Source organism: Schistocerca gregaria, chromosome 9 (genome assembly GCF_023897955.1).
Source record: "Schistocerca gregaria isolate iqSchGreg1 chromosome 9, iqSchGreg1.2, whole genome shotgun sequence".
NCBI classification, from domain to species: Eukaryota; Metazoa; Arthropoda; class Insecta; order Orthoptera; family Acrididae; genus Schistocerca; species Schistocerca gregaria.
Genome location: NC_064928.1, coordinates 183,483,497 through 183,503,340, shown reverse-complemented (window position 1 = coordinate 183,503,340; position 19,844 = coordinate 183,483,497). Strand labels below are relative to the sequence as shown.

Below are 19,844 nucleotides of genomic sequence, written 5' to 3'. Positions count from 1 at the left end.
GTGACCCATTTAACTTATTTCGCCCAACTGTATGACTTTGAACAGGGATCCTTCATTATTGAAAATCTTATGAATACGTTCAGTCACATTTGACTATTTTACTTTGTGGTTTCATTGTGCGGGCGATCCTTCGTAATACAGGTATCCCCACTGAGGTCAATTTGAGGACTTTTAAGTGAAAACATTTTATTTGTGTATTTATTTATTTATTTTGCAGAGACCCTGAGAGTGGCAGGCAGACCGCACGCCACTGCTGAACCTCACAACGTCTCATTGCAAAATTAAACCACTATAAAAGAGTAAAATCCAGCAGGAAGGTAACATTTCAAGAGGTCTGAAACCTTTTAACTTTATAAGTTATTCATCCCAACGTTAAGACTGTTCTGCTTGGCGACAGCGAGCGTTGTGTTAGAAGGCTGAGCTCTGTTTTGCTAGCAAACAGGCAATACATTATATCAGAATTCTAATTCGTTTGGCAGTAATGTTATCATATGACCACTTAAATACAGTATTTAATTCTGCATTTGTATATTTCTCATATATGTATGTGTGAAATATCCACACACACACACACACACACACACACATAAATACTTTGTTGCTTAATTTTATACATTTTTATACATGGAATACTATTTGCGCGAAAGACACAAATTTAAAAAAATGAATGTCTTTTCAGAATAACTGAAAAAGAAGAGCCTTTTTAACTCTTAATCCAAAACATGGGTTCCTCAGACCCACCGTTCATTGTAAACAACTATGGAGCGCAGCTAAGAGCCACGGTGTTCGTCTTATCACTTGCCACGTATAAAGCAACAGTCAACAATCAGTTTAACTTTGTCAGTCTAGCGATAAAGTATATTATTTAGAAGTGAGCGCGAACTCGGATGCCTGTCTGACCGCATGTTTCACATTACGTGTAATAATTAGACAAGGCCAACAGACCACATGTTTCTAGTTACAGCTTATTTTGCTCTCAATTGTTTTCTCGGATTTCTAAATTTATAACCATTTTATTATATGCGTGGATTTATGTTATTTATTAATTAAAGCATGAAGCGACTTTCTAAAAAGAGGAATAAGCTGTCTGCAGTTGATCCAAATTTTGAAGCTTGGGTGCAAGAGCTGTTACGTGATATAGGTGGAGAGGAAAACGAGAACGATGATGACATTTTCGATGATTTTGATGCTGATTATGTGGCAGCCGACAGTCACCACGAAACGGACAATGATATCATTGTAGCAAATAGTGTATTGGAAGATGAGCCTGTTCTGATATGTACAACAGATAATTACCCACAGCACAGACCAGTTTTGTGGGAAAGCCTGCCGGTGTGGCCGTGCGGTACTAGGCGCTTCAGTCTGGAACCGCGTGACCGCTATGGTCGCAGTTTCGAGTCCTGCCTCGGGCATGGATGTGAGTGATGTCCTTAGGTTAGTTAGATTTAAGCACTTCTAAGTCTAGGGAAGTAATGACCTCAGATGTTAGTCCCATAGTGCTTAGAACCATTTGAACCATTTTGAAGTCGTACTAAATGAGTACACATTCTTACCCATGTTTCGTTCAAAATGGTTCAAATGGCTCTGAACACTATTGGCCTTAAATTCTGAGGTCATCAGTCCCCTAGAACTTAGAACTACGTAAACCTAACCTAACCTAAGGATATCACACACATCCATATTCGAGGCAGGAGTCGAACCTGCGACCGTAGCGGTCGCGTATTCCAGACTGTAGCGCCTAGAACCGCTCGGCCACTCTGGCCGGCCCATGTTTCGTGTTTATTTTGATAAATGTAATCAAGCGAGTCTTTATATGCCCTGGGTAGTATTGCATCTACTTATAATGTAAAATACATTATGACGTCTATGAGACTGCATGTTTCTACAGGGTGTTTCAAAAATGACCGGTATATTTGAAACGGCAATACAAACTAAACGAGCAGCGATAGAAATACACCGTTTGTTGCAATATGCTTGGGACAACAGTACGTTTTCAGGCAGAAAAACTTTCGAAATTACAGTAGTTACAATTGTCAACAACAGATGGCGCTGCGGTCTGGGAAACTCTACAGTACGATATTTTCCACATATCCACCATGTGTAGCAATAATATGGCGTAGTCTCTGAATGAAATTACCAGAAACCTTTGACAACGTATCTGGAGTAATGACTTCACATGCAGATGAGATGTACTGCTTCAGCTGTTCAATTGTTTCTGGATTCTGGCGGTACACCTGGTCTTTCAAGTGTCCCCACAGAATGAAGTCACAGGGGTTCATGTCTGGCGAATAGGGAGGCCAATCCACGCCGCCTCCTGTATGTTTCGGATAGCCCAAAGCAATCACACGATCATCGAAATATTCATTCAGGAAATTAAAGACGTCGGCCGTGCGATGTGGCCGGGCACCATCTTGCATAAACCACGAGATGTTCGCAGTGTCGTCTAAGGCAGTTTGTACCGCCACAAATTCACGACGAATGTCCAGATAGCGTGATGCAGTAATCGTTTCGGATCTGAAAAATGGGCCAATGATTCCTTTGGAAGAAATGGCGGCCCAGACCAGTACTTTTTGAGGTTGCAGGGACGATGGGACTGCAACATGGGGCTTTTCGGTTCCCATATGCGCCAGTTCTGTTTATTGACGAAGCCGTCCAGGTAAAAATAAGCTTCGTCAGTAAGCCAAATGCTGCCCACATGCATATCGCCGTCATCAATCCTGTGCACTATATCGTTAGCGAATGTCTCTCGTGTAGCAATGGTAGCGGCGCTGAGGGGTTGCCGCGTTTGAATTTTGTATGGATAGAGGTGTAAACTCCGGCACATGAGACGATACGTTGACGTTGGTGTCATTTGGACCGCAGCTGCAACATGGCGAACGGAAACCCGAGGCCGCTGTTGGATCACCTGCTGCACTAGCTGCGCGTTGCCCTCTGTGGTTGCCGTACACAGTCGCCCTACCTTTCCAGCACGTTCATCCGTCACGTTCCCAGTCCGTTGAAATTTTTCAAACAGATCCTTTATTGTATCGCTTTTCGGATCTTTGGTTACATTAAACCTCTGTTGAAAACTTCATCTTGTTGCAACACCACTGTGTTCTAGGCGGTGGACTTCCAACACCAAAAAAATCCTCTGTTCTAAGGAATAAACCATGTTGTCCACAACACACTTGCACGTTGTGAACAGCACACGCTTACAGCAGAAAGACAACGTACAGAATGGCGCACCCACAGACTGCGTTGTCTTCTACACTCCTGGAAATTGAAATAAGAAGACCATGAATTCATTGTCCCAGGAAGGGGAAACTTTATTGACACATTCCTGGGGTCAGATACATCACATGATCACACTGACAGAGCCACAGGCACATAAACACAGGCAACAGAGCATGCACAATGTCGGCACTAGTACAGTATATATCCACCTTTCGCAGCAATGCAGGCTGCTGTTCTCCCATGGAGACGATCGTAGAGATGCTGGATGTAGTCCTGTGGAACGGCTTGCCATGCCATTTCCAGTTGGCGCCTCAGTTGGACCAGCGTTCGTGCTGGACGTGCAGACCGCGTGAGACGACGCTTCATGCAGTCCCAAACATGCTCAATGGCGGACAGATCCGGAGATCTTGCTGGCCAGGGTAGTTGACTTACACCTTCTAGAGCACGTTGGGTGGCACGGGATACATGCGGACGTGCATTGTCCTGTTGGAACAGCACGTTCCCTTGCCGGTCTAGGAATGGTAGAACGATGGCTTCGATGACGGTTTGGATGTACCGTGGACTATTCAGTGTCCCCTCGACGATCATCAGAGCTGTACGGCCAGTGTAGGAGATCGCTCCCCACACCATGATGCCGGGTGTTGGCCCTGTGTGCGTCGGTCGTATGCAGTCCTGATTGTGGCGCTCACCTGCACGGCGCCAAACACGCATACGACCATCATTGGCACCAAGGCAGAAGCGACTCTCATCGCTGAAGACGACACGTCTCGATTCGTCCCTCCATTCACGCCTGTCGCGACACCACTGGAGGCGGGCTGCACGATGTTGGGGCGTGAGCGGAAGACGGCCTAACGGTGTGCGGGACCGTAGCCCAGCTTCATGGAGACGGTTGCGAATGGTCCTCGCCGATACCCCAGGAGCAACAGTGTCCCTAATTTGCTGGGAAGTGGCGGTGCGGTCCCCTACGGCACTGCGTAGGATCCTACGGTCTTGGCGTGCATCCGAGCGTCGCTGCGGTCCGGTCCCAGGTCGACGGGCACGTGCACCTTCCGCCGACCACTGGCGACAACATCGATGTACTGTGGAGAACTCACGCCCCACGTGTTGAGCAATTCGACTGTACGTCCACCCGACCTCCCGCATACCCACTATACGCCCTCGCTCAAAGTACGTCAACTGCACATACGGTTCACGTCCACGCTGTCGCGGCATGCTACCAGTGTTAAAGACTGCGATGGAGCTCCGTATGCCACGGCAAACTGGCTGACACTGACGGCGGCGGTGCACAAATGCTGCGCAGCTAGCGCCAATCGACGGCCAACACCGCGGTTCCTGGTGTGTCCGCTGTGCCGTGCGTGTGATCATTGCTTGTACAGCCCTCTCGCAGTGTCCGGAGCAAGTATGGTGGGTCTGACACACCGGTGTCAATGTGTTCTTTTTTCCATTTCCAGCTGTTGTTGAAAACTGTAACTACTGTAATTTCGAAAGTTTGTCCGCCTGAAAATGTACTGTTGTCCCAAGCATATTGCAACAAACGGTGTATTTCTACCGCTGCTCGTTTAGTTTTTATTGCCGTTTCAAATATACCGGTCATTTTTGAAACACCCTGTAGTTACGAAAAGTAATAGCTGTTAAGGGTTAAACTCTTCTTCTACAAGTCGAACCACTCTTTGACGACATCCTGGTTACGTCCTTGTGACATGTGATAGACACGCGACAGTGTGACGAATATGCACGTAGTGTGAAATGTGCGGGATGAAGTCGCATGACTCAGGCACCATACGAAGTCGTGCGACGGTTTAGTCACGCCGCTGACGTTGACAGTGGGTGCGCAGCGTGATCTGACGCTCTGGTGCTGTCGCTCTTGCAGCTGCCTGCTGTCAGGTGCCCGGGGGCGTGTTGGGGACGCGATGACGGTGTCGTGGTGGCTGGAGCCCGCTGCCGCCCACGCCGGACCACAGCTGCCGCCTCCCGAGCGCGCCGGCTACGACTATCCGTACAGGTGAGCCGAGGGCGGCGAGCTTCCAGCCGGCTCTGCTGCGCTGCCTCCACCTGTGTACACACCACATTCACTCACAGAAAATTCCCCACTGGCTGTATGAATGCTTTATATTAAATCTTCGACCGGTTTCGCACCACTTGTCGGTGCATCCTCAGACAATCTGTACAAAATATAATATAATAAGAGCGCATATAAACTATTTGATCCCCCAATTCTGAGGTATAAACTGAACTTTTAAATAACTAGTTTTTTTGAATGAGACAAGAAAGTACTCACATACGCTATTTATAACATGGTAACGTAAAACATTGCCCTGTAGCCACTCCCCAATTCATGTCCAATATACTGTCATCTGGTGAAAGCAGTAGTTAAAATTGAAAAATCTTTTTTAAAAAATTTTTAAATGATGGGATCTAGAAAATAAAAGTAAAATACGATGGTGATAAAACTCCCCTAAAGACGAACGTCGAAGGGCAGAACATTAGCCTGAACAAATAGCAGAATTAGGGACATGTAGACATATCAGAACATAACAGTGCAAGTTGAGAGTAGCTGCGCGGCAGTGGACACGTCCTGAGTAACTGGCCGAAACCCGGATAGCGCTCACGCAGTGGCACGAGAATCGCCAGAGGCCGGATGACGTGTACAAGGTGTGAAGAGTGGGGGGTAATGTACATTTGATAAACAATTCCTTATGTCTATCTTTTTTAAAAAGTCTTATACCATATTGGGTGGCCAATATAAAAAATGGGGAGTTAGTTAAACCCATAAAAATAATAAATGTGGTGGTTCTGAATGCGTAGGCCCGGAGTACATATAAAAATATATAGGACAGAACCTATTAACAAGTGAGCTATAGGGATAAGGCTACCTGTTTAAATAATCAAAATTTTCTAAAAGACCCTTGTGGCTCAGATCGGTGTTCCCGTTATTTTCCAAGTGTAGGTCCTGACTTATATATTTTTATGTGTACTCCGGGGCTTACGCAATTAGAACCACCATATTTATTATTCTTATGGCTTTAACTAAGTGCCATGTTTTTATTGGGCACCTAGTATGGTATTAGAATTTTTAAAAAAAATATAGACGTAAGGAATTGTATTTCATTTTAATTTTCTAGGCCGCGGCCGCTCCAATCATTTTAAATTTTTTTAAAAAAAGATTTTTAAGTTAAACCGCTTTCACCAGATGACAGTATACTGGACGTGAATGGAGGGGAGTGGCTACGGGGCAATGTTCAAAGTTACTACGTCACAAATAGCGTATGTGAGTACTTCCTTGTCTCATTCAAAAAACTGGTTGTTTAAAAGTTCAGTTTATACCTCAGAATTGGGGGATCTAATAGTTTATATGAGCTCTTATTATATTATTTTTTGTACAGATTGCCTGAGGATGCATGCACCGATAAGTGGTGCGGAACCGGTCGCAAATTTTCATAAAAACCATTGATACAGCCAGTGCGGAATTTTTTTTTTGGAATAATGTCTAAGTTTGGCTGTGGTTGCCCTCCCTACAAAACAACAACTTACCTTCCTGCTCAAACTCCCCACTTGGTTGCGACGACCATAGGTCCACACAGTACAGACATAAGCAAAATATTTCGAGTTGCTGTTAAACAGAAATTCTTATAACAGCTGCTACTTTGAAACACTCTCGATTAATATGACGTCGATTGTTATTAAACAAAGCAGAAACCTAACTTTAATTTTGATGTGAATGGCCGTGTTTTGCTGTAGCAGCGTGAGGTCCCCGTTATAATAATGACTTGGCTGCTAGAGTTTGCACAGAATAAGGTGGCGAATAGATCCACTGTTGGCAGGGCATAATAAAATGAAAACCGTGAATATCTGAGGGAGGATCAATGAGAACAGTGGCGTATTTAAGTTTAGAAGTAGTCACAGGTTTTTATTAATCCTGTTGTAACACAAGAAGCTGATAAATCTTACAAAAAATGACAAACACAAATCTGAAAAGGAATGGTGCTCGACTGTAAAAGCATTCATTTGGGGTGCAAGCTATACAAATTCTCCTGTGAAGTAATCCCTTTTACAGCACTATCTGGCTTTGATTACAGGAATCCACTGCAAGGCGCAATTCTATTCAAATGGAATCAACTACAACCTAGTACACCACAAACCATGGTTCACTAGAGAAAAGGGAGCTGTGAATATCATTTAACAACCCTACACCAGCCGTAATGGATCTGGGAGATGTGTTATTTTCTACCGGATTTGTCGATACCAAGTTTAATAAGGGAGGTTGTAAATGTTTTCTTATATTTTTGTCAGAATATTTTTTGTGAATTGTAATTTGCCTTATTTTATGCTAATTTGCTTATATGTTCGAGAGTGACAGCATATTGATTAATATTAGTAGATGTGACGAATAATATCAAAGAGACTGGTTACAAGTGGAAACTTGTGTGTTGTGTGAAATGTCTTTGACGCTGGAGTCGTCTTTTACCGTAGTCGGTCGGCAGAGAACACTCGGTGTGCAGGTCCCCGTTATAATAATTTGCAAGTGACCAGAAAAATGAGTTATTCTACTACTTTTTTATATAAACATCAAGAGGGAAGCACATTCGGAAAAATGGTATTTGAAGCACGAAAAATGAAGCAAACGCATTGAACCAGGACATTTCCGCAGCCGACGAAACAGCATTATGGAATCATACTTTCACTAGACGACTGAAGCCAACACAAAAAAGTCAAATGTCATCTTATAAACATCCACCGAAAAGTGAGTACTGTCACGAAATGTGCTAAATTCAAGTATATAAAAATAGTGAGCATATTTCACAGTGGAGCATTACTTTCGAGCATTACTTTACCCTTCCAGCCGAAAAAGGCGTGCTGTGGGCGAGGTGCGGCGCGCTGCGGCAGCTGTAATGTTTTGACACATCCACGAAAATTCGCAAATTACGCGGACTGGTGCTCTGATTATTGGATGGTGGCAAACATCCCTATCAGAGCTCTGAAATCCAGGCATATTTCAGAGTGAGGTTATCCTGTTCGCTGGTCTGGTCAAACCGATTTGTGCATGCTGGAATTCTCAAATGGCTGACTCAGAACGAGTAAGTTCACCCTATTGAGATGACACGCAGTCCCACTGTCAATACAGTTGAAAACTGCCACTGGCTCCTAGTCCACAACAAGCTGCAGACCACAAGTATCACCCACTAGGGGGTGACCGGGTCTCCACCAGGGGAGGACCAGAAATCGAGGAAAGCAAATAATAACACCCACTTTCCACCAACCCTCGGTGCCGCAGCTGAAACAATCAAAACGAAACCGCTTCCACATTGAACAAATCAGAAAAGAACTATCCTCTACTCATTGAATCTCCCCTCTTGACCGGCAGCCAATCCAGACAGACCACCAGCATTCCAAAGTTGGGGGACCTAGCCTCTGCTTTGCATACCCTGAGAGGAGAGCATCAGTGACTCACAATCTCTCTTGTCTGAGAAAAGAAGATTTTAGACTAGCGAGCCGTCATTCTGAAGGTAAGCATGGCCATCGTCTACCTAGAGGCTGCACCTGTAGAAGCACGTAGTATAGAAGCCGCTACTGCAACCAGTATGGAGTACGACTCCAATGTTAGGAGTCCTCGTCAGGTAGGTGTGACAGCAGACAAGGAAGGAACTCAGGGGGCCTAACACTTGGGTACATACAGGGTGAATCACCTAAAATTTGCACCACAAATGCTATGGGAATAGGTAGTGCTGCTGACGTGCGGTTTTCATAGAATGGGTTGGCAGTCAGGGGCTCGTAATGTTCGCCAATCAACAGACTGTAATAATACTTAGAAAGCGTATTTTTGTGCAAACATACACGTTTTAAAATGGAACAGTGCCTATCGAAATAAAGAAACTAGAAGTAAGGTAAATTAGAATGGTAGTGGTGTTTGTTGCAGGATTCTAGTGCGAATCGGTTACGGGACATCGTATTTTGAAATGTTCCCACACGATCACTTGTTTGTGCCATTCAACCTGCTTAGCTGCTGGGTACAAAGTGGTTAAATTTGCTGATAGTGTGCTTGTGTGTTCCTTGAGTGCGTCGTGAGTTGCTAATCAGTTAGTGCGTGACAGTCCAAGCAGTAGGTCGTGAGTGGACATGGGATTTACAAATGCAGAAAAAGCCGACATGCTAGTGGCGTACAAGCATTGTACTGTAGTAGGAATGCAGTTCATCCCTCTACTGTGTATGCGGCAAGATATCACAATGGATGTCAACCATCTTGGCAATTATTTATCAACCTCTTTAACCACTTTCTGCTGTTGCAATTGATCCACACGTCACCTCCCATGCAATAGTATGAAGAAGTGGGGTGAGTCAGGCAAATGTTCTACGAATTCTCCATTGACATAGGTTCCATCGGTATCGCATCTCTCTCCATCGAGAGCTGGATGGAAACGATTATGAAAATCGTGTTAACTTCTATACTCGACCATTAACACAGGATACTCCAGATGTATGTTGTTTAGTGATGAAGCTACATCTACAAATCACAGCCAGTTAAACTGGCGAAACATGCACTATTCATATGTTAACAATCCCCACTGGCTACATGAAGAGGAACATCAGCATCCATGGAGTATAAACGTATGATGTGAGATAGTGAACCATCTTCTCCTAGCCCTGTTTTTCATAGATGTAACATGAATGTGCAGAAGTATCGCAGCCTCTTAACAGACCATCTTCCACGGATGCTAGATGACGTTCCTCTGCAAACTAGTATAAACCTGTGGTATCAACATGATGCTTCTCCAGGCCATTGCGCACGAAATACTAAATGTACTACTACGTGCAGTACAACATGTCTTCACTAATTGTTTAGGAATCATAGGATTGGATGCAGATGATTTGTACCTTAGCATCCATGGAGTATAAACGTATGATGTGAGATAGTGAACCATCTTCTCCTAGCCCTGTTTTTCATAGATGTAACATGAATGTGCAGAAGTATCGCAGCCTCTTAACAGACCATCTTCCACGGATGCTAGATGACGTTCCTCTGCAAACTAGTATAAACCTGTGGTATCAACATGATGCTTCTCCAGGCCATTGCGCACGAAATACTAAATGTACTACTACGTGCAGTACAACATGTCTTCACTAATTGTTTAGGAATCATAGGATTGGATGCAGATGATTTGTACCTTAGCTGGCCCGTTCCCAGGATTTGACAACTGTAAATTTTTTTCTGAGGGGAAAGCTGAAAGAGGCTATCTACAAGGATATACCAAATACACTTGATGATATGCAATGACGTATTACTGTAGTCTGCTCAGACATCTCCGCTGAAATGCTAGCACACCAGACTGAAAGTATTTGTTCCTGGTGGTCATTTTGAACACAACCTGTGATGGTCAATTGTCTCATTACTGGTCAGAATCCACATAACTAGTGTATGCACTTGTGTTTTTCTTTAGTGAATGCTACCACACGTATTGTGCAAGTGTCAGTGTGGAAGCGTTTCCAATTACAATATCTCATAAGCGACTCACACTATAACCCAGCAACAAACACCACTGACATTCTAATTCACTACACTTGAGGTTTGTTAAAGTGAACTGGCATTATTACATTCTAAGAAAGTGCATGTTTGCATAAAAAATATACTTTCTAAGTATTACTACAAATTGTTGATTGGCAACAATCAGTTCCTTGGGAACCGCAAACCAGCAGCATTTTCAATTTCCGCAATATTTGCGGCGCATGTTTTAGATGAGTCACCCTTTATAGGCCACAGGAAAGCCTAACGGAAGTGTTTAGGGAACGGCTGCAACAATTGAGAAACATAGGCAGTCGTTTTCTCCCCTCACTGCATATGCGAAACTGCGTGGGCGTCATACTAGGAACATGATAATAATTTAAAAAAAAAACAGTTAATTTCGTATTGGCGTTTTCATTGTTCCTCGAAATATTTGCCTTTAAAATTGTCATACATTTCAGTTCTGTAGAACCGATTTTGCATATCTCTTTTTCCAGTATGATGGGTAGTAGGGCAACAGCCGCGTCAGCCCACATTGCATTGTTGCCAAATTTATTCAAGATGGCAGTGAAAGATGTGGCAATGTCGCAATGATGTCATGGCGAGAAGTTCAAATTTTGGTGGGAAAATAGGTCATTTGGGCTACCTCCACTAACCTAAGTCATCCAGCCAAAACCTCTTCGTCTGCAGCTCGTGGTCGTGGGGTAGCGTTCTCGCTTCCCGCGCCCGGGTTCCCGGGTTCGATTCCCGGTGGGGTCAGGGATTTTCTCTGCCTTGTGATGACTGGGTGTTGTGTGATGTCCTTAGGTTAGTTAGGTTTAAGTAGTTCTAAGCTCTAGGGGACTGATGACCATAGATGTTAAGTCCCATAGTGCTCAGAGCCATTTGAACCAAAACCTCTTTCTTGGAATTGGCAGGAAAAGCTCAGCCTGTGGTGGGCTTCTGGATAGGATGGACGTAAGACATTATTTTGCATGCAGTGTTTATTTAAACAATTTGAGTTGTCATAAGCGGTAGCTCCATCCAGTGTCTTCACCAAGAGCTCCAGAGCTCAACTGACCTAGTACACAGCACTGCCACCAGAGGGCGCTGTCGTTACATGGCGGTCTGGGATGAAAAATGACTTAGCCTGTGTCAGGGAGAAAAGGAGTTTGCTTTATTTATTTTGGAACAGTTTATTTAGGGACAGATTTCATGTAGTTTATTTTTCATAGTGATACAAAACACTAGCCCTGACGTGCTTGGGGTCACAATAAATAGCCACAGACCTACAAACTACTCGTAAATTACCAAAATAATGCAGTGCACTGATGTACAGACAGCAAATAACTCGTAAATTGTCAAAATAATACATGTATAATGCTCTGCAAACATGCTCACTAATTGTAAACTATCGAAACAATGCATTGCAGAGCATACAGACCTGCAAACTACTCATAAATCACCTAAGTAATGCAGTTCACTGATGCACAGACACAAAAACAACTCATACATTGTCAAAATAATGGTTGTAAAACGATAAGCAAACACACTCACTAATTATAAACTGTTGAATTAATGCATCTCACAGACATGTTCACAAAATAAAGCAACAACACATTCACTACATGCAAAATTGTTAAAATAATGCATGTATAACACTCTGCAAACAAACTCAGAAAGGTCCCAATTTCGAGTCTCGGTCCGGCACATAGTTCTAATCTGTCAGGAAGTTTCATATCAGTGCACACTCTGCTGCAGAGTGAAAATCACATTCTGGAAGCTCACAACGTCTCAACAGCTGAAAATAATGCAGAGCACAAACACTCATTGCATAAAAATGCTGTCGAATTATGGTTAAGAAATCAACCACGACCTATCAGTGAACTATTCCTTACAGAGGCCCCAAGGGACACACGCCAGCACAGCGCTCTCACGCCAGTCCCATATGCAAGACACCTCCAGCCATGCATATGTTTACCTTACCACCATTGCTGTCACGATGGTGCATAACCTACGAGTACAGTGAGATGTTTACCTACCAACTCACCATCGCAGCTGCAGCTAAAAGGCTGTCAGTGTTATACTGATGCCCTCTCAGAAATTGCAAAGTGTCACGGAAATAGTTAACGGTTGCTTTTGTTATCGTAGGAGCTTTCGTGATGTCTCAGCTTGTCAGCATGGAATATCTTGTCCTAACAGAAGCTTTTTACGAAAATAGCTCAGAATAACACTGATTGCATTCTCCCTAATGGTCCTAACGATGCACCCCATCCATCTTGGAAATCATGATATCCTGCTTTCAACACACATCTCAGGAACAGTAAACGTTCTCACCACTAAAAGCCTTCATCATGTCTCTGCATGCTTGCAAGAACACAGTTAATCATAAAAGCATTCTTGTTGTTTGGAAAGAGAGCACTGCTTAAGCACAGACAGGAAAATCAGAACAATTCTGCACACAGAATTCGAAGCACTGTCCTACAGGAGAATTTTCGGTGTCCTGCAGCTACTGGTCTAGAGATGTCCCGATGCCACAATGGCGGATGAGGGACAGCATGGATGGTTCCTTCAATTTGTCTTTGAACTGCCCCTGTCTCGTTCGAACCAGTCAGCACACCCTGCTATGTCCCAGTATAAAGGATGTCTTGTGAATGAATAGAGCATTCTGATTGGCTCTTACTGAATTTACCCACCAAATTACTGATGCTGCCAGTGTGGGAGCACTGTCCGACCTTTTTTTCTGCAGATGAGCCTTTCAGAAGCAAAACAATTTTGTACATATCGCTATGTTGCACTGACAATTAAACCCTACAAAAGTGGTCTAAAGATCATCAAATACGGAACGACACTTCCACAGTTACACTGCTCTGCCGCTGACGACAGTGGCTTGAATATTTCAGCGTGAAACCGATCTCCAACCTGGCTATACATCACCACATACCGTATCGATGTAGTAAACACTGAATTCGGATCCTGCGCGATACAAAATCATCACTTCTGCGCCCTGCATGTAGCTATCTATCATCAGACATTCATACATATACCACAAAGACAGACAGCACAAGCACATGGACCGTATATAGTCCTCGCAGCACTATATATCTCAAATGAGATCAGTAGGTCATTCACACACTGGCCCAGCACATGACCAGAGCACCTTCTGCAGACCGAGGTAATTCTTCAAACTGTTGTACAATGGCTTGGTCGGTTCCCTTCGGCTCAAAGGCGTTACTGTGCCGACCTGCTTACTTGCTTGCTTTCTACACCCACCTCCAGAGTCTGGGATTATAAGAACATATGTATTTTCACATGATTTACCAGAATATTATGCCATTTTCGTGATACTTCTCAATATCAAGCACACAGCAATATCTCTTGCATAGCAATATCGCTTGCACACTATAATTCCGAAAACACAGACTGGAAATTATTCTCTACAAACCCGAAACTTTTGCGATGTGGAGCATGCTGTAAATCACTGGGTAACTAGAAACTTACCTCTTCTGTGAAGACCTTTACGTGAAAACTCTAAAGAAATACGGGAAACTGATATTTCCACTGGCGAATACCGATGTCGGTGATATAACAGATTCCAAATCATCCTTACAATTTAAAAAGTCAACTAAGGTGTTTCTCAGGTCTAGAGAACCAGCAGACATGTCTTCCATCCGTCTTTCACCTGCTAGATGCACACAACACACACCACAATCGATGTGCTCTCAACCAAATAAAGATGGGAAATGTGCAGAAGTATTCAACTGGACAAGTTACATGGGAGGGGATAATGGCCCAGCACAAACACCTATCCATACTGAATCTCCTCAAATTTCCTTGGGGAACCCACATGGTCACGAAGGCTGTCCAACACATACTATTAGTTGGCTATTCAGCTGTCTAGAGAACGACATGGTTAGGCCAGCTAACTGGCCTTTCCATTCAGACAGCTCCTACCGTTAGCTGGAAACGTTAATCATTTCCACCACAGGCCACAGCCGCCGGGCGCCACGCACCCTCAGGCAGAATCGTCCTAGGAAACTGGCTACATATATATTTGATCGCTATACTTACAAATAAATACACACATCAAAAATAGTTTTGCATCACCTCGGTTCCAAGAGTTCCGGAACCTGTACAGAAAATTGGAATAAGGATCAGCGCATGCCTGCATTCGTCGTGGCATACTGTCCACAAGTTCAGCAAGGCACGTCAACATTGTGCCACTCCTCAACGGCGATTCGGCGTAGATCCCTCAGAGTGGTTGGTGGGTCACGTCGTCCATAAACACCCCTTTTCAATCTATCCCAGGCATGTCCGATGGGGTGCATTTCTGGTCACTCGTTTCGAGCGACGTTGTTATCCCGAAGGAGGTCATTCACAAGATGTGCAAGATGGGGCCGCGAATTGTCGTCCATTAAGACTAATGCCTCGCCAATTTGCTGCCGATATGGTTGCACTATCGGTCGGAGGATGGCATTCACGTATCGTACAGACGTTACGTCGCCTTCCACGACCACCAGCGGTGTACCTCGGCCGCACATAATGCCACCCCAAAACAGCAGGGAGCCCCCATCTTGCTGCACTCTCTGCACAATGTGTTTAAGGCGTTCAGGCTGACCGGGTTGCCTCCAAACACGCTTCCGACGATTGTCTGTTTGGAGGCATATGCGACACTCATTGGTAAAGAGAACTTGATGCCAATCCTGAGCGGTCCATTCGGCATGTTGTTGGGCCCATCTGTATCGCGCTTCACGGTGTCTTGGTTGCAAAGATGGACCTCGCCATGGACGTTGGGAGTCAAGTTGCGCATCATGCAGTCTATTGCGCACAGTTTGAATCGTAACACGACGTCGTGTGGCTGCACAAAAGCATTATCCAATACGGTGGCGTTGCTGTCATGGTTCCTCCGAGCCATAATCCGTAGGTAGCGGTCATCCACTGTAATAGTAGCCCTTGGGCGGCCTGTGCGACGCATGTCATCGACAGTTCCTGTCTCTCTGTATCTCCTCCATGCCCGAACAACATCGCTTTGGTTCACTCCGAGACGCCTGGACACTTCCCTTGTTGAGAGCCCTTCCTGGCACAAAGTAACAATGCGGGCGCGATCGAACCGCGGTATTGACGGTCCATGCATGGTCGAACTGCAGACAACGAGCCGTGTACCTCCTCCCTGGTGGAATGACTGGAACTGATCGGCTGTCATACCGTCTCCGTCTAATAGGTTCTGCTCAAGCGTAGTTGTTTACATCTTTGAGCGGGTTTAGTGACATCTCTTAACAATCAAAGGGACTGTGTCTTTGGCACAATATGCACAGTCAACCTCTCTCTTCAGGAGTTCTGGAAACTAGGGTGATCCAAAACTATTTTTGATGTGTGTTTTTGAAGCTACCTCATAAACACACGAAAACTTTATCCTTACAAGGTTTGAGCTCTGTTTCATGACTGCTATGTATTCCTCAATTCTTAATTTGTTCTACCCTCCTTTAAGTTTTTATTTATTTTTTATTTTTGCATCCGGTACCATCATGATAAACGCACTGCAGTGACACTACTAAATTAAACATACACGTCTCTAGCCTATAGTCACATTGGATTGATGGCGTAAACTGTTGTCTGGTGCAGCAGGCTGAACGGGTCCTGTGAAGCTTGCCAGGCTCCCGGAAACTCAAATTGGCTTTCTTTAACCACTGTGCGTGTGGCTAGTAGATGCGGAACCGGCAGGGCACACGTAGGAAGGGCAGCAGTGGTGGGGATACAGGCTGTCGCTGGTGGGGAAAATGCCGGGCACTGCCCTCCAAAACTGAAGCCTGCTCTCACATGTTTGTGAATATAAGTGGAGCCTTTCCACGCCCACACTTGCATGGCGGCCGTTCAAGAAGATTCTTTGGTTAGCATGAAAAAAGAACTCCGCTGTAAATGCGACAAGAGCAGTGATTTGTTTTTACTTGGCTTTTTAACCATTTGTAACTTTGAGAGAAGCGCCATGAGTGGCGAATATTGAGAAAAACCTACACACATCTGTTGTTGGCACATTTAAATTTGCTTATTTTGCCAAAAGACACCCGAGTTTACACAGTCTCACCTCTCTAACATGTTGAGGAGATGCAAATGGGTGAAACAGTGGTTAATTGGGTTTATCAAGTGAGGAACTGAAGCAAAGTAAGGTCAATCCTTTTGAGAAAGCAGATCCTCTGTACAAAAATAAACTCATAATGCCTTCAGTTATGTTGTTCCAAAACCCATAGCATTTCTCGTTTCACCAGCTATCGATTGGTTCAAATGGCTCTGAGCACTATGGGACTTAACTGCTGAGGTCATCAGTCCCCTAGAACTTAGAACTACTTAAACCTAACTAACCTAAGGACATCACGCACGTCCATGCCCGAGGCAGGATTCGAACATGCGACCGTAGCGGTCGCGCCGTTCCAGGCTGTAGCGCCTAGAACCGCTCGGCCACTCTGGCCGGCTCACCAGCTATCGAAAGTGCTTAAAAATTGCATTCTGTCATGAAGTGGAATAACACGGTAGATAAGAAAGTTTAGCATAATAATTGCATGGAAAAATACTCTACTCTCTGCATGCTGTCATTCGTCAAAATCTGATTTCGACATCTCAAACCGTTTATGAAATATGAGGACCATTGTGAATATTTCAGTCATGCTTTATCGCTGGCTCCTGGGATCGCAAATGATCTGCTACATCAGATCCATTTTTTCAAGACTGGCGAAAGAGACCTCCACGCAACTCCAAAGAAAAATCAATATGTTAGCCAAATTTCATATGCGACAACATATTACATAATATGTACCAAACGTAAAATCATAGCGAATTCTTTTCTTCATTGCAAACTTTTTGGAATTACGTGTATTGTGTTAATTACATACAAGTATCAGTACGACTATGACCATTAATGAAATGATGGGGGCGTCATCAAGAAGCTTACATAGAAGACTACAAGTAAGGCAAAAATGAGACTGCCCGGTTAGCGGAGCACTCTTAACGCCCGGCTTTCCGGAGTGGGAAGGAGCGCCTGGTCCCCGGCACGAATCCGCCCGGCGGACTTGTGTCGAGGTCCGGTGAGCCGGCCAGTCTGTGGATCGTTTTTAGGCGGTTTTCCATCTGCCTCGGCCGATGCGGGCTGGTTCCCCTTATTGCGCCTCAGCTACACTTACGCGTACACCACCATTACTCTACCACGCAAACATGGGTGTTACACTCGTCTGGTGTGAGACGTTCCCTGGGGGGTCCACCGGGGGCCGAACCGCACAATAACCCTGGGTTCGCTGTGGGGCGGCGGAGGGGTGAAGTGGACTGCGGTAGTCGTCGTGGGGTTGTGTACCACTGCGGCTGCGGCGGGGGTGAAGCCTCTCCGTCGTTTCTAGGTCCCCAGTTAACATACAATACAATATATACAAGGCAAAAATGAATTTTTTTACCGAATAGTTTCTGTAAAATCGTTTGAGACGTCTGTTGTCCGTGCGCCTCGATTCTGTCAACGCAGTGCGTCGCTGACTGACCAAAAGCGGGCACGTAACATTGGCCTGCCCTTCCTAACGAAAGAATGAAGTCGCCCAGCGTTTTGAACGAAAACTGGCCACTGAGCATCGGCGGCTCGTCGTGTCTTCGTTGGCGGCAGGCTGAGATCTTACAATGGTTGCGGCTGGATGGAGAGTTTGTGCGCCTGAGGCCGTTAAGCCCGTCTCACACGGAGCAAGATTCGCTGTAAGTTTCCTTGCTGGCTCGCGCGACGGCTACCTTGCAGGCTCCGTCGTCTGCTAGCGGGCCATCTTGCTGGGAACCTTGTAAGATTTCCAGGATAGGTCCGGTGCTACTTTTCTTGTAAGGTTCCCTGCGTGCTACCTGCGTTGGCCTAAGGTTTCGTTTGCGAAGCCAGACGCGGGAAGCCTTTGTTTATAGTCACTTTTCTGCTGTTGTGAGGTGCGGTAGGAAGTTCTTATAATTATTAAATAATGGCACCGCAGTGGCCCGAGGAAGCGATTGAAGAATTGATATGTACTTACAGGGAAGAATAGTGTCTGTACGTCGTGAAAAGCGCAAACTAATAAACACTTGCGTGCAGAAGAACTCGAAAAAGTTGCAAGTGCCGTGTCATTCTTCTGAATCAGAGGCGAAACCATACAAAGCAGTTCTTCAAATACCAATACATCCATTCGTATAAAATTTGCAAAGGATGTACGATCTTCTATCCTATAAAATAAAGTCGTATATAACAGTCATTATTGGTGTATTTATAAAGTCAAACAGTAATGAAATGGTGACACTTTTCAAACAGAAGTAGGTGTTATGCGAACTAACCTCAACCCTTTATGAAGCATGGAGAGCACACCTTTTCCAGCGTTTCTCCTCTTAATACGGTTTTTCGTCCATTCTTTCTTTCTTCTTCTCTCATTAGCATGCATTTCTGCATCGTTTAGCACCAAAACAGCTAATAACGCCAGTTTGCTCTGAATATTTGTACCTGAAGCAGCCATCTTCGTTCGATACAACATGCAGCCGATCACAACACTACTAGCTGTCGATCTTGCACCGTGAGAGAGCTTCGGCATGGAAGATAGCCGGCTCCTTTCCCTGCAAGCCGGCAGGCATGCACGCCATCTCGCAAACTTGCGGCGAACCTTGCTCCGTGTGAGACGGGCTTTAACGCAGCCGCACCTGACGGCAGACAGAGCACAGTGGTGTGCGCCTGCTGGTCCGGGAACGAGCAAACAGTGAGTGGAGTGTTGTGTCTGTGTGTTGCAGCCCAGCGCCGGACTACGGCAAGGGCGGCGGCGGCGGAGGTGCGGGGATGGCCATGTCTGCGCTCACGCTGCTCGCCTTCCTCTTCTTCCTCAACATCCTGCAGGTGAGGCCCAGTCGCCAGCAGACTACTATACCTGCACCGGCGAAACACTGGCATTTCACATTACGCCAAGCTAGGATGGCTGTAACATTGCCTTGCCGATGTTGCAACACCAGCCTCTATACACATGGCAGACGATACGGTTTTCTGTCCCACTTCGTACATTTAAGCTATTGAGCAGTAACACTACAAGAGGTCAGTTCAAAACATTCCGGAACGTTGTCCACAAAATTTTTTTACGCTTACCTCCTTCGAATAACTCTCCTCTACATTCGATAAGTCGCTTCCAACGCCATT

General features: G+C 45.1%; 1 long non-coding RNA gene across 1 annotated transcript; it reads left to right on the top strand.

Annotated features, from left to right (window-relative positions):
- The first annotated feature begins 217 nt into the window (after window positions 1-217).
- Window positions 218-19,550, top strand: LOC126291765 (uncharacterized). Its single transcript, XR_007551865.1, has 3 exons — window positions 218-317; window positions 5,084-5,215; window positions 19,448-19,550. It is a non-coding gene; the product is annotated as an uncharacterized LOC126291765 (long non-coding RNA).
- The last annotated feature ends 294 nt before the right edge of the window (window positions 19,551-19,844 follow it).